The sequence below is a fragment of the Puma concolor genome, chromosome D1 (genome assembly GCF_028749965.1).
Source record: "Puma concolor isolate L17-30 chromosome D1, mPumCon1.1.hap2, whole genome shotgun sequence".
NCBI classification, from domain to species: domain Eukaryota; kingdom Metazoa; phylum Chordata; class Mammalia; order Carnivora; family Felidae; genus Puma; species Puma concolor.
In genome coordinates this window covers 106,476,235-106,488,701 of record NC_141676.1, presented here as the reverse complement: position 1 = coordinate 106,488,701, position 12,467 = coordinate 106,476,235, and the positions used below count along the sequence as shown (strand labels likewise).

At 47.1% G+C, this 12,467-nt stretch overlaps 1 protein-coding gene across 2 annotated transcripts in view; it reads left to right on the top strand.

Moving 5' to 3' along the window:
* PTS (6-pyruvoyltetrahydropterin synthase) overlaps positions 1 to 12,467 on the top strand; it is a 681,414-nt gene that overhangs the window by 70,506 nt on the left and 598,441 nt on the right. The window contains exon 10 of one of the 2 annotated variants that reach the window (XR_015241351.1): positions 9,517 to 10,064. The exons of the other annotated variant lie outside the window; for it this stretch is intronic. The gene's annotated coding sequence lies outside the window, so the exon portion shown is untranslated. Of the gene's footprint in view, positions 1 to 9,516; positions 10,065 to 12,467 lie in introns of those variants that run through there. 2 annotated transcript variants of the gene reach the window in all.

Below are 12,467 nucleotides of genomic sequence, written 5' to 3'. Positions count from 1 at the left end.
CCCCAGTGGGTGTGTGGTCTTCTGATTGGCTCAGACATTTGATAAAAGAGATCTCTCACAAAGGGCTGAAACTTGGGTGGATAATAACTGAATATTGTTTTAATATTGTTTTGGATGAACTGTTTTAAAAACTCTACTCTTAAAATTTTTTTTTTAATTTTTTTTTTAACATTTATTTATTTTTGAGACGGAGAGAGACAGAGCATGAACGGGGGAGGGTCAGAGAGAGGGAGACACAGAATCTGAAACAGGCTTCAGGCTCTGAGCTCTCAGCACAGAGCCCGACGCGGGGCTCGAACTCACGGACCGTGAGATCATGACCTGAGCCAAAGTCGGCTGCTTAACCGACTGAGCCACCCAGGTGCCCCTCTACTCTTAAAATTTTAAACTAACTTCTACCTCTTGTGTCCTAAAAGTTCTGTCTCATTGTTTATTTTATTTTTATTTTTTATTAAAAAAATTTTTTTAATGTTTATTTATATCTTGAGAGAGAGAGCAAGACAGAGTGTGAGCAGGGGAGGGGCAGAGAGAGAGGGAGAACAGAAACTGAAGCAGGCTCCAGGCTCCGAGCTGTCAGCACAGAGCTCAATGCAAGGCTTCAACCCACAAACCACTAGATCGTGAACTGAGCCAAAGTTGGATGCTTAACCAACTGAGCCACCCAGGTGCCCCTCATTGTTTATTTTTTTTTAATTTTTTTTAACGTTTATTAATTTTTTTGAGACAGAGAGAGACAGAGCATGAACGGGAAAGGGTCAGAGAGAGGGAGACACAGAATCCGAAACAGACTCCAGGCTCTGAGCTGTCAGCACAGAGCCCGACGCGGGGCTCAAACTCACGGACCGCGAGATCATGACCTGAGCCGAAGTTGGCCGCTTAACTGACTGAGCAACCCAGGCGCCCCCCTCATTGTTTATTTTAAAAGAATCACAATTAGGCTTAGCATAGCAAAAGAGCCCTCCCCTGTCATTGCATTTTTGTAAGAACCTAAAATATCATCTCTCATGGAAGTCTGTGAAAGTTATCCTCATCTCTCTTTATTTCAGCTTGTTTTCCATATGGTTTTCAGTTTAACTTCACAGGGCCACATTATGTTTTTCATATTATAGATGCCAATTTCCCCAAATTTTCTTCTGGTTTCTATAGCAAATCATCTTCAGAGGTGTGCTCTTTTTCTTAGTCTTCTGGGTGATGCTCTCTTTCTCAAATGTGGCACTGTCTTTCTGTAGACCCCATGAGGATCTCCCCTCGACCCTGACCCCCTTCACTTTACTTACCTTTAAGCAGGTAGTGCTCTATGGAGACTTGGTGCTTGCTAACACAGAGGAAGTGTGGGTTGTCCTTGGCTTTGCTCAAGACTTTTTAGGTCTGTAGCTACAGGGCCAGTTGAGGTGCACAGCTCCCCTGTAGCTCCCAGAACTGATAGGATTCATCTTGATGAATGATGAACTGATGAACTGTTGTGGGATCTCCTCCTACTTCTGCCTGTAACATTCAGAACTGACGGAGTATGCACAAATCTTTCTCACCAGCACAGACTGCCTTCATCCTGCCTGCAAAGCATCATATGTGGAATAAATATGTTCCACAATGTGATGAGCCATTGCTAGTCCTCTTCTACTTCCTGCTCCATGCCTTCCCGGGAATTGTATTCTGTGAATGGATGTAGTTATATTGGGCAAGATGCAAAAGTTTGCTGGCCCAGGCCCAAAGTAGCACCCAGAGTGAAAAACCAGATTTTTGGTTGCTTTGGCCCTGGGTCTTTTAACTGGGGGTGGAAAGTAGGAGAAAGGCAAAGTCTTCCCATAATTTTTTAGGTGGATGAGACTACCCTGTTTACAAGGTGAAACATGAATTGGGGCTCCTGGGTGGCTCAGTCGAATAAGCGTCTGACTCTTGGTTTCACCTCAGGTTATGATTTTATGGTTCATGGGTTTGAGCCCCACATTGGGCTCTGCGCTGGCAGCCTGGAGCCTGCTTGAGATTCTCTCTCCCTCTCTCCGCACCTCCCCTGCTCTCTCTCTCTCTCTCAAAATAAATAAACATTAAAGAAAATCAAGTAGAAACATGGATTATTTGTCTCAATGCAGCTCAGCTTCATTAGCTTTATTTAATTAACAGAAACTCCTTCTAGATTCTGGTTAACAGGTTGTTGATTAGTCTTCATTTTCAGTGTTGTGAATTTTGTCTTTTTTCTATGTCATAAGTAATTTAGGGAGAAGTTTAGAGACACATCCTCAGGAGTATCTAGCCAGATGCCATTTTAAACTCTAAGTGGACCTGGTTTTATTATTATTATTTTTTTAAATTAGGTCTAGAGGCTACTTCAGTTTACTTATTTATCATGTTCCGCTTAACTTAAAGCACTTCATGTAGCTTCCAGTGGGTCCAAAGTTGTCTTCAGATACTTCTCTAAATTCTGTTGCAGGGGCCTTTGGAGGAAGCAGGGGTGAACTTCTTTCAGTAGCATGTAGCCATGTCAAACAATCATCAAAGTGGGAGTTATTTCTCTGACCTGAGGTCTTTTTCAAAGTTCTTTTGGCTGTTAATAACAGAAACCAACTACAGCCAATTGTAGGATGGTGGGGGACAGGGCAGAAAGAAAGAAAAGAAAAGGGAAAAAACAGAGTATATTGGGATGCAGGAAGATGTTGCAGAATCTAAGGACAGTTGGGCCTCTTAAGAGTTGGGACTAGGAGCTCTGAAGCTGTTAGGGACACAGACCCTTCATTCCCTTTCTTCCTCCACTTCCCTCCAAAAGAAACATTAACTGTAAACAAAGTCCTGTTCAGGATGTACCTGTGACTTCACTTCTCTGTATGTGTGGGATGAAATGGATGCCCTATAGCTCCTGAGTTTTCCTTGTCTCCATTCAAGTAACCCAGTTCAGATGGATGGATGCTACTTCCTGGAGCCTGCCCTCACTCCAGACGCCAGGGAGAGAGAGAAATTGATGGGCCTGGCCCGGGTCAGGTGACCACTTTGACCACCCAGTCAACAGTGGTTGGGTGTGTGAAGGCACCTGCATATGTATTGTGAAGGTACCAGCCTGACTGCTGGCTCCACCTAAGGGTGGGGGGCAGTTCCCAAAGAAAGAGGCCCATTGTGATCTGGGCAGATGCCCGAAAGGTGCCTATCACTCTTGATGTTTGGAATAAAGCCCATTAGGTCCTGTCCTGAGGGGAGCTGGGATGGCGGCTGTGATCCTCCTCTCAGGACTGTGGGTTACTTGGGTGGAAAGGAGCACTGGTCTTCCCACTAAGCTGTGGGTCTTGGGGCTCTCGTGAAGAGTTTGCTCTTGTGAGTAATTTACAAGGCTGCACACCTGCATCTCCAGCTGTCTGCCATTGCGTTCTCCCTGGCATTGTTCCCACCCCCCTCCAGTCAGGAAGATTGTTAATATGAGATCTACATTTTGCAAACTTTCTTTCTAGAAATGACTTTATTTGGAAACTAAATCTTCCTTTGATGCTAAAGCAGGACCAGTCACAACTGGACGTGGCACACCTGCTACCATTTGTTTTTTTCTGTGGAGGTAGAAGTGGAGATATGTTTTTCATGGCTACACTCAGTGGAATTCAGCCACAGTTAGCAGTGTAGGCGAGCATGAGGCTAAGGGCCAGGAGTCATGGATTTTATTCCTGAACACAGCCTTTTACATAAAACTTCAAGACTTTGGGCAATCTTATCAATGGACCCAAATCTCACTTTTTAAAAGTAAAAAAAAAAATTTTAATGTTTATTCTTGAGAGAGAGACAGAGAGACAGAGTGTGAGCAGGCAAGGGGCAGAGAGAGAGGGAGACACCGAATCCGAAGCAGGCTCCAGGCTTCGAGCTGTCAGCACAGAGCCTGACGCGGGGCTCATACTCACAAACTGGAAGATCATGACCTGAGCCAAAGTTGGATGCTCAACTGACTGAGCCACCCAGGCACATCTCACTTTTTAAAAGTTTTAAAATGGAGATAACAATGCTTTGTTTACCATTTAGCAAGTGTTTTAAATAAAGCATAATGCATTCTTTATTAATTGACATCATATGGACCATTCATAACTTTCCAACAACATTCCAGTGGTTAATAGAGATTTGTAGCATGACCTCATGAAGAGAGGTGGGACCTTATAACAGTTAAACAATTCATCTGATGATGTAAGTAAGTTAGAAGTAGAGCTGGAGTGAAGCATAAAATTCTGGACCTGACCCTTCCCCACCTGAAGTCCCACACTTGCACACAGGTCTTTTCTCCATGTCCCTGTTCTTTCTAGCAGACCCTCCTCATTTAGCCTGCAGTTGACTACCCTGTTGTGACCAGAAGGGAGAGACTCCATGTTGAGACTGAGGTAGTCTTCCTGACCCCAGCCCCCAGGACACGTGCATCCTGGATGAGACTTTGGAGCTAAAAGGGCCAATGGGTTTATCAGACTGTATGGAGGTCAGACCTGGCTGTCTTCCTTAAGAGTGCACCTATCACAGAGCGTTGTGAGGGAGATGGGGACCAGGGTAGGCAGGGGATCCAGTAAACACTAAGTGAGTCATCCAGTAGGTGATTCTCTCTTTCTGTGCCTTCTAGGGACTTTGTGAGGATGAATTAGGATTAAATGAAACAACAAAACCAAAAGAAAGGAGGCCTCCCTTCCTGTCCTTGGTTTTGTGCTTCAGAAGAAATGCGACATGAAAAGCAAAGGAGTAGATACTACCATTGTAGCACTTTACAGTTTGCAAGGTCATTTGCGATTCCTGGGTCACAGATCCGTACAAGCAGCCCTGTAGGCTGGATATTGTTATTGTCATTGCTATACAATTGAGGACTCTGAAGCTCAGAGATGTGGGGTGATATGCCCAAGGTGACATGGTTAGTAAATGGAGTCAGAATTTGGATCTGACTCCAGATTTCTTTCTCTTTTTTTAAAAGAATTTTTTAACATTTATTTATTTTTGAGAGACAGAGAGTGAGCGGGGGAGGGGCAGAGAGTGAGTAGGAGACACAGAATCCGAAGCAGACTCCAGGCTCTGAGCTGTCAGCACAGAGCGTGATGTGGGGCTCAAACTCATGAACTTCGAGATCATGACCTGAGCCAAAGTCAGACGCTCAACCGATTGAGCCACCCAGGCGCCCCCACATTTCTTCCTCTTAACAAGCAAAATCTCATGCTTACCTGGGGAGTTTTAAAACACTGATACCTGCGTCCTGCCACCGCCCCCCCGAATCTGACTTAAGTGATCTGGAGTTGGCCCTGGCTTTGGGATTTTTTAGAAGCTCCTTGGGTGAATGAATGTCCAGTCAAGGTTGAGAACCACCATTGTGTGCTTTCCCCAATTTAGTGGCTGAGGACCAGCTACTTTCTGACCCCATGCTTCTCAGACTTTACTGTACGTAAGAAAAACCTGTGACTGTTGTTGCATATCTGATCCAGGAGACCTGAGGTTCTGCATTTCTAGCAAGCTCCCAGGTGCTCCTGCTGGTTCCAGAACCACAAGGTAATCTGCCGGGCATACCTCCCTCATACCAACCACAACAGTGCAGTACTCTGATGCATCAGACCCCAGTTCCCAGTAGTGCACAGTCAGCCAGGTTGACTTGTTGGCTACCCAGCCCTCCCCTGCCCCCCTCCACCAAGCTGTTATGAGACTCCATCACTTTGTTTGTACTTGGGGCTGTGGTCCTCCTTTCTTTCCACCATGGGGTCTGCTGCTGTGCGTCCTTTGGTTCTGGGATCTGGTCCTTCCCAGTTGCCCCTTGTGTTGGTGTCAGCTCAGGCCTGATGTATGACAAAGCAGGGTGGCAGGGGAGGATGCCCATGCTGTGAAGACCAGAAAGCCTGGTATTTGGGATGACAAGGATTGAGTCCTGGCTCTGCCACTTCCTGCCTGTATGACCTTGAGCAAGTTGCTTGACCTGTGTAAGGGCATGAAAAACACTGCCTCATGGGTTTATGACGAGCTCACATGAGATGACGCAGGTGATATGTAGGCCCACACCAGAAACTGGTATGCTCAATCAACAATGACTGTATTATTAAAGTGGTTGGAACTGAACATTCACTGTCTGGCGTGTGCTGTACCCTGCACTAGGTGTTTTGTAGACATCATCTTGTTTGAGCCTCAGAACAACCCTGCAAGGTACATGTCGTTTTCTCTATTGTGCAGATGAGGTGATTGAAATCAGAAAAGGTAGTGACTCAGCCCAGAATGCACAGCCATTAACTCTAGGACCAGAACTTGCATCTCGATTTGTCTGACATTGAAGACTCTTGCAGATTGCTTTTGACAGTTGTGGCTTATCTGACAGGCAGCAGAGGCTCCACAAACACTTGTTGACTTAGCTGTTTGGGGAGAGGGAGAATGGCACCCAGAGAGCTGGGAAGCGGCCTCCCACCCTCCGTTTGCTCTTGGAGGATGGGCTGGGATAGGAGCAGGGGAGACACAGGCTGGGATAGGAACAGGAGATAAGAGATAGGACGCCTGGGTCAGACAGTGACTTTGATGGGCAGACAACGCCAAATGTTGCCTGGCTGGCCCTTGCCTTGTGAAGCAGGCAGTGCAGGCTCTGGAGGAGCTGTAGGCTTCTGTGCTGTCCTCAAGAATGGAAAGTAAGCTTTCTGCGCTCCAGGAGGTTGAGAATGGGCTGGAGGCAGCAGGTGTGAGTACAGTGGATGGGGAGTGAATGAGATCTCTTCATGGTGGGGGTGGAATGAGGGCTCCCACCCCAGGCTCCATGAAAAGGGCTTGGTGGGACCCAAGCCCACCAGTCTCCTTGCCTCATCCCAGGCCCAGGCACCCTCCTGCCTTGAATCTCTGCCTTTGCCACATGTTGATGTGAAACGTAACTCACGCCTTTAACACAGAAGCCTGGAAGTGGGCAGCAGGCTGGTGAGAAGGTAGTATGGAGTGGGGAGGCTGCAGGGAGCTGGCCCGAAATCCCAAATGACATGACTTCGGTGACGACATGAGTGTGGGGCTCTTCCCCTCCCTTGCCGAAGACCCTCACCATCCCAGGCCTTGCTCAGCAGGGTGAGGAAACCCTAGAGGAGGCGTGAATACTGAAGCCAGAGACTTTAAATACAGCTGTTCCAGAGTGAGGCTGGCTCCTTTGGCCGCTGTCCCTTCCAGCCAGGTGAGCCGCGGTGCCGTGGCCCAGGATGCTCCCAGCTCAGTGGTGGCACTGCCATGCCCTGCACTGCCTGAGAGCAGTGACACTCCGTTTGCACCCTTCTGTCTCTCAGCATGGGCGCTAAGATGGGTCCTTTTTATGGAGGAGGAGATGGAGTCAGCGAAACTCTGCCGAGCGCCCTGTCTCCACGCAGCAGCACTGGCTGGCTTTGTTTTGCTCTGTAGGAAAACAGCTGTGCTCCCTCACTTCACACCGGCTCTTCTAGCTTCAGAGCCCCGTTGTCCATCTTGATGAAAGATGTGCAGATTTTACACAATTAGAGGAAAGAAGAAATCCATGACATATGCCTCATTGTTTATATAGCCAGTTTCCTATATTTTGGATAGTATTACTATGTTTTCAACAGTTACCAAAACCCTTTTCTCTCTTTTTCTCCAAGACGGGGGAAAAGGCCTTTAGAGAGCAAGCATTCCTTTGTCCTATCTTTGTAATTGTTTAATTGAGATCCTTTAATTCACTTAAAGTTTTATTTATTGTTAACTTTGACTTTTAATTCATTTTAGGCTTAAGAAAAAAAGTTGCAAAAGCAGTACAAAGAATTCCTATACACCCCCACCGAGCTTTCCCCAAATACTACCATCATATATCACCAGGACTATGTTGATCAAAAGCAGGAAGTTGAGGGGCACGTGGGTGGCTCAGCTGGCCAAGCGTTTGACTTCAGCTCAGGTCATGATTTCACAGTTTGTGAGTTTGAGCCCCACGTTGGGCTCTGCCGACAGCTCAGAGCCTGGAGCCTGTTTCGGATTCTGTGTCTCCCTCTCTCTCTGCCCTTCCCGCACTCATGCTCTGTCTTTCCCTCTCTCAAAAATAAATACTAAAAAATAAAAAAAAAGAAGAAAAACAATTTTTAAATAAAAAAAATAAAAGTGTGGGAAGCTGATACAATACTGTAATTTACAGATCCAATTCAAATTTTGCCATTTTTCCCACTCAAGACCTCTTTAGTGGCCCAGGACCCAATCCAGGGTCACACATTGCGTGTACTGTCCTGCTTCAGTCTCCTTTCATCTGGGCCAGTTCTTCAGTTTTGTCCCTCATAACCTTTTCACTGTTTAAAAGTTCTTGCTAGTTATCTTCCAGAATGGTCTTAATTTGGGCTTCTGTGATGTTTTCTTGCAATTTAAATCCAGGTTATGCATTTCTGGCAAAAGTATCATGAAAGTGATGTGTCCTCAGAGCATCCTACAGGGAGGCACATGACCTCTCTTTGTTTTCATAACAGTGACATTAACTGTGATCTCTCATTCCTGGTTTCTCCACTGTAAAGTTGCTGTTTTTACCTTTGTAATAAGTATTTTGTGGGGGGAGATTCTTTAAATATCCTGTTTCTCATCATATCTTGCCCGCTGATTTTGGGATTTAGCCATGACCCAGCCTGAAACAATTATTGCTGGAGTGTTTAATTCACTTATAAATGTAAAGGCAGTACAATTACAAAGCCAAAAAATAAAAGAGCCTTCTAGGCATATGGGCAGGATTGTATCACTTCTTACACCTCTGTTTGCTTGCCTGTCTTCATAGTTTTGTCTCATCTGGTATAGCTTAGTCAGTTGTTAAGTACATAAACTGTTGAATGTCACATCCACACCACTGTGTTTGCTTTTAGGAATGACAATATTTCAACAGATGCTTCATCCTTCTATCTGATTCATTCTTGTGTTTCAGAGCAAACAGTCCCTTTGGAGCTCAGAGTTACCTTCTAAATTTGATCTGAACTTAAGCTCCGTCTCCCTCTATTTAGACGGAAGATATGTGGTATTACTCTATGTGCCCCAGTGATTCTAATTTCTACTTAGGACCAGCCTTTTCTTGGTGAATGACTCAGCATTTTACAGTCTGACATTTTAAGAGAACCACTTTGCTATTCAACTGAAGCCATATATTAAAGTTAAACCCTGAAGCCAGCATGGGTCCAACAAAGGTTAGACAAAGATAAGACAATTTGTCATACCTACCAGCCTGCGAAGTGCACAGCAGAAATGAAATGAGATTCTAGAACCAGAGCAGACTGGGGCCTTTGACTACAAATTCTAATGGAGAGAAATGTTTCTTGGTGCTGTCTGTGGCTCTGGCTTCCAACACAGCATCTCTTGGCTGTGTTGATGGACGACGTGGCAGGATTCTGTGCTCCAGACCCCAGCCCTGAGTTAGGGCAGCGTATGTAAAGGAGGCTTAAAAGTTGAACTTCCAAATTGGGAAAGTTGTACATTTGCAGTGAGTTATTGATTTTTGTTTTGTACCAAAGAAGAATTGACGAAATAGAAAAGAAAGCCTTCCTGTATGAGCATCTAGAAGGCAGGTTGTCAATCGAGTGATTGTACTTCCCTCATCATTTATTTCAGACCGCACAGAAGTGCTGATGCCTTTTCTGCCCTCAGAAATACCGGCCAGGAGGGGCGGCTGAATGCAGACGCAGGAAGATATTAGTGCACGCCCTTTCTGTCTGTGATCGACCTACACAGTAGTAGTGACCCAGCCCGCTTTCCTTGTTAGCCTTGCTATATATCTTGCTCTTCCTGAGGATGGAGAGGAGGAGGAGGTAAGGAGGTGGAGAAAAGGGAAAAGAGAAGAGAGCGACATGAATGCAGAGAGCAGGAGGGAAGGGCAAGAGAAAGGCAGCTCTTTCTGTCTCCGTCCCTTCCCAGTGGCCTACCATCTTAATCCCAAGACCTTCTGGCCTAGAATACCAGCAACGAGGCCCTGGCACCCCTGGAGATTCTTCCCCACCTCGTCTAGCCCACTGCACACTTGTTTGCCCCTTACCAAGCAGTGTTCAAGCTGACTCAATCTCTCTCCCTCAGGGCCCTCTCTTCCACAGGCTTCCAGAAAACTGCACTCTGACTTACAATCTATATCATTCATTCATTCATTCATTCATTCATTCATGCATCCATCAGTCATTTATTGATGCCTAAGCTAAGCTAGGCCAGGAGTTGTGCTAAGTACTGAATATATAAAAATAAACACAGCTCTTACCCTCAGGGAGCTCCTGGTTATTGGGGAGAGATGTTTGTTTTTTTTTTTTAATTTTTTTTAACGTTTTTATTTATTTTTGAGACAGAGAGAGACAGAGCAATAAAGGGGGAGGGGCAGAGAGAGAGGGAGACACAGAATTGGAAGCAGGCTCCAGGCTCCGAGCCATCAGCCCAGAACCTGACGCGGGGCTCAAACTCACGGACCGAGATCGTGACCTGAGCTGAAGTCGGACGCTCAACCGACGAGCCACCCAGGCGCCCCGGGGAGAGATGTTTTTAAGTAGATAATCATAATGCAGTCATTATATATCATTTACTACAGGCCATGTATCCTTCTAAATACTTTACATGCTCTACTCATTTATCCCTCCCAAGAGCCCGATGGAGTAGGGTGTTATTATATCCCTTTTATGGTAGATGAAGCACAGAGAGGTTAAATAATTTCTCTAAGGTCACACAGTTAATAAGTGGCAGAGCTAGGATTTGAATTCAGAAGCGCCGGCTCCAGAGCCAGGGCGTCTGACCAGTACATTTCACTGCCCTGCTGTGATTCAGGTAGGGTAGTGGGTTCTTTTGAGTGTGACAGGCAGGCACACAGGGCAGGGCCTGGTGGAAGTAGCTGGGTTGGAGGGCTGGGACCGGGCTTGGTTTGCTAATGTGTTGGAGGTAGCCTAGTGATCTGGGCAGCCTGACATTCCTTCCTTCCCTCCTTTTTCCCTGCCTTCCGTATTTAGTGAGCATGTGCTGAGTTCTAGGCCTTGTGCTAGGTACTGGGGGTACAGAAATAGGCCTCGTCTAGCCTGGGATATGCCAGCACACTGTGTGGTTGGCACTCTCTCAGCAGAATGGACGTGAGGCTGCGGTGGGAGCAGTGGGGGAAGGCTTCACGGAGGGATGGGGAGCACCTTGTGTGGGCAGAGGGCGCAGGCGGGTCTGGTATGAGCTGCTCAGTGATATGTAAGTACAAGTGTCTAATCGTCCCAGTTCTGCTTCTGAGTCCCTGCTAGGCAGGTTGACCAGACATCTGACCTCCAGTCATCGTTTGTGGCAACACTGCCCTTCCAGGACCTCCAGAACTGATGTGGGTCTCAGTGTGTGTTTTCCCCTCTGCAGGGACCTGAGGCTCCTCTCACAGCCCGTCCTCCACCATCAGTCTGGCACTGTCCCAGCCTCCCGTCCTCCGCCATCAGTCTGGCACTGTCTCAGCCTCCCACCCTCCACCATCTGTCTGGCACTGTCCCCAGCCTCCTGTCCAGGACAGCCTGCTCCCTTGGGGGATGAGCAGCATTGCAGGTGGCAGCATTCTTGTCACATCACACTGCGGCTCCCAAGGCTGCGGCTTGGTGCCCGAATTTCCCCCTGGCACCATGTGGCCACCAGCTGCCAAATCTCAGCCCTCACCAACAGGCTGCAACTGAGTGAACTCCTCCTGTTGCCTCCTTTGAACTGAAATATAAAAGCTTTTTGACTGCCCCCTGGTGGTAGGGGAGCCTTAGACTTTAGGAACAATGGCTTAACTCTCAGAAGGGGAGAATTTCTCTCTTCCTTGATAGTGACTCTGGAGCAGCATGACTATCAAGTAATTTCCCAATAACAGTTAAAGGAGCATTCGAGGCAGGGCAGACGATGTGAGCCAAGACACAGAGATGTCATTGTGTTGGGTCTAGTGAGAGTCTGCACCAAGGCTTGGGCTGTCAGGGGGAGACAGGGGTTGGGGGATGGAGGTTGGGTTAGGTGGTGAGGGGCGTGAAGACCCAGCTAGCAAGAAAAACCCAGCTTTCACCTGAAGTGAAGTAACAATGTGACCAGGGCTGGAGTTTAGAAAGATCATGGTGGGGGGCGGGGGGTGGCACCTGGGTGGCTCAGTGGTTAAACGTCTGACTCTTAATCTTGGTTTAGGTCATGGTCTCACAGATCCTGAGATTGAGGCCCGTGTTGGGCTTTGCCCTGACAGCTTGGAACCTGCTTGGGATTCTCTCTCTCCCTCTCTCTGTGCCCCTCCCCTGCTCACATGCGTGCTTTCTCTCTCTCTCTCAAAATAAATAAACTGAAAAAAGAAAGATCATGGTAACTCAGTGCGTGTGCACACATGTGCGTGCGCGGGCAATAAAAGGCTCCTAAGAGCAACTTAACCTACTGCATAATCCTTCCAGGGTGGCCTGGGGCTAGTGCTGTCCTGTTCTCTCGCTGGATTATGTGCCCTGTGGGGTGATATCACTCACAGGCACACAGCCGGATGCTTGTCCCATTTCACCTTGCCTCTTAATCCAAACAAAGTAGGAGCAGGGTGGGGGAGATGATAGCCCATGTCCCATGGG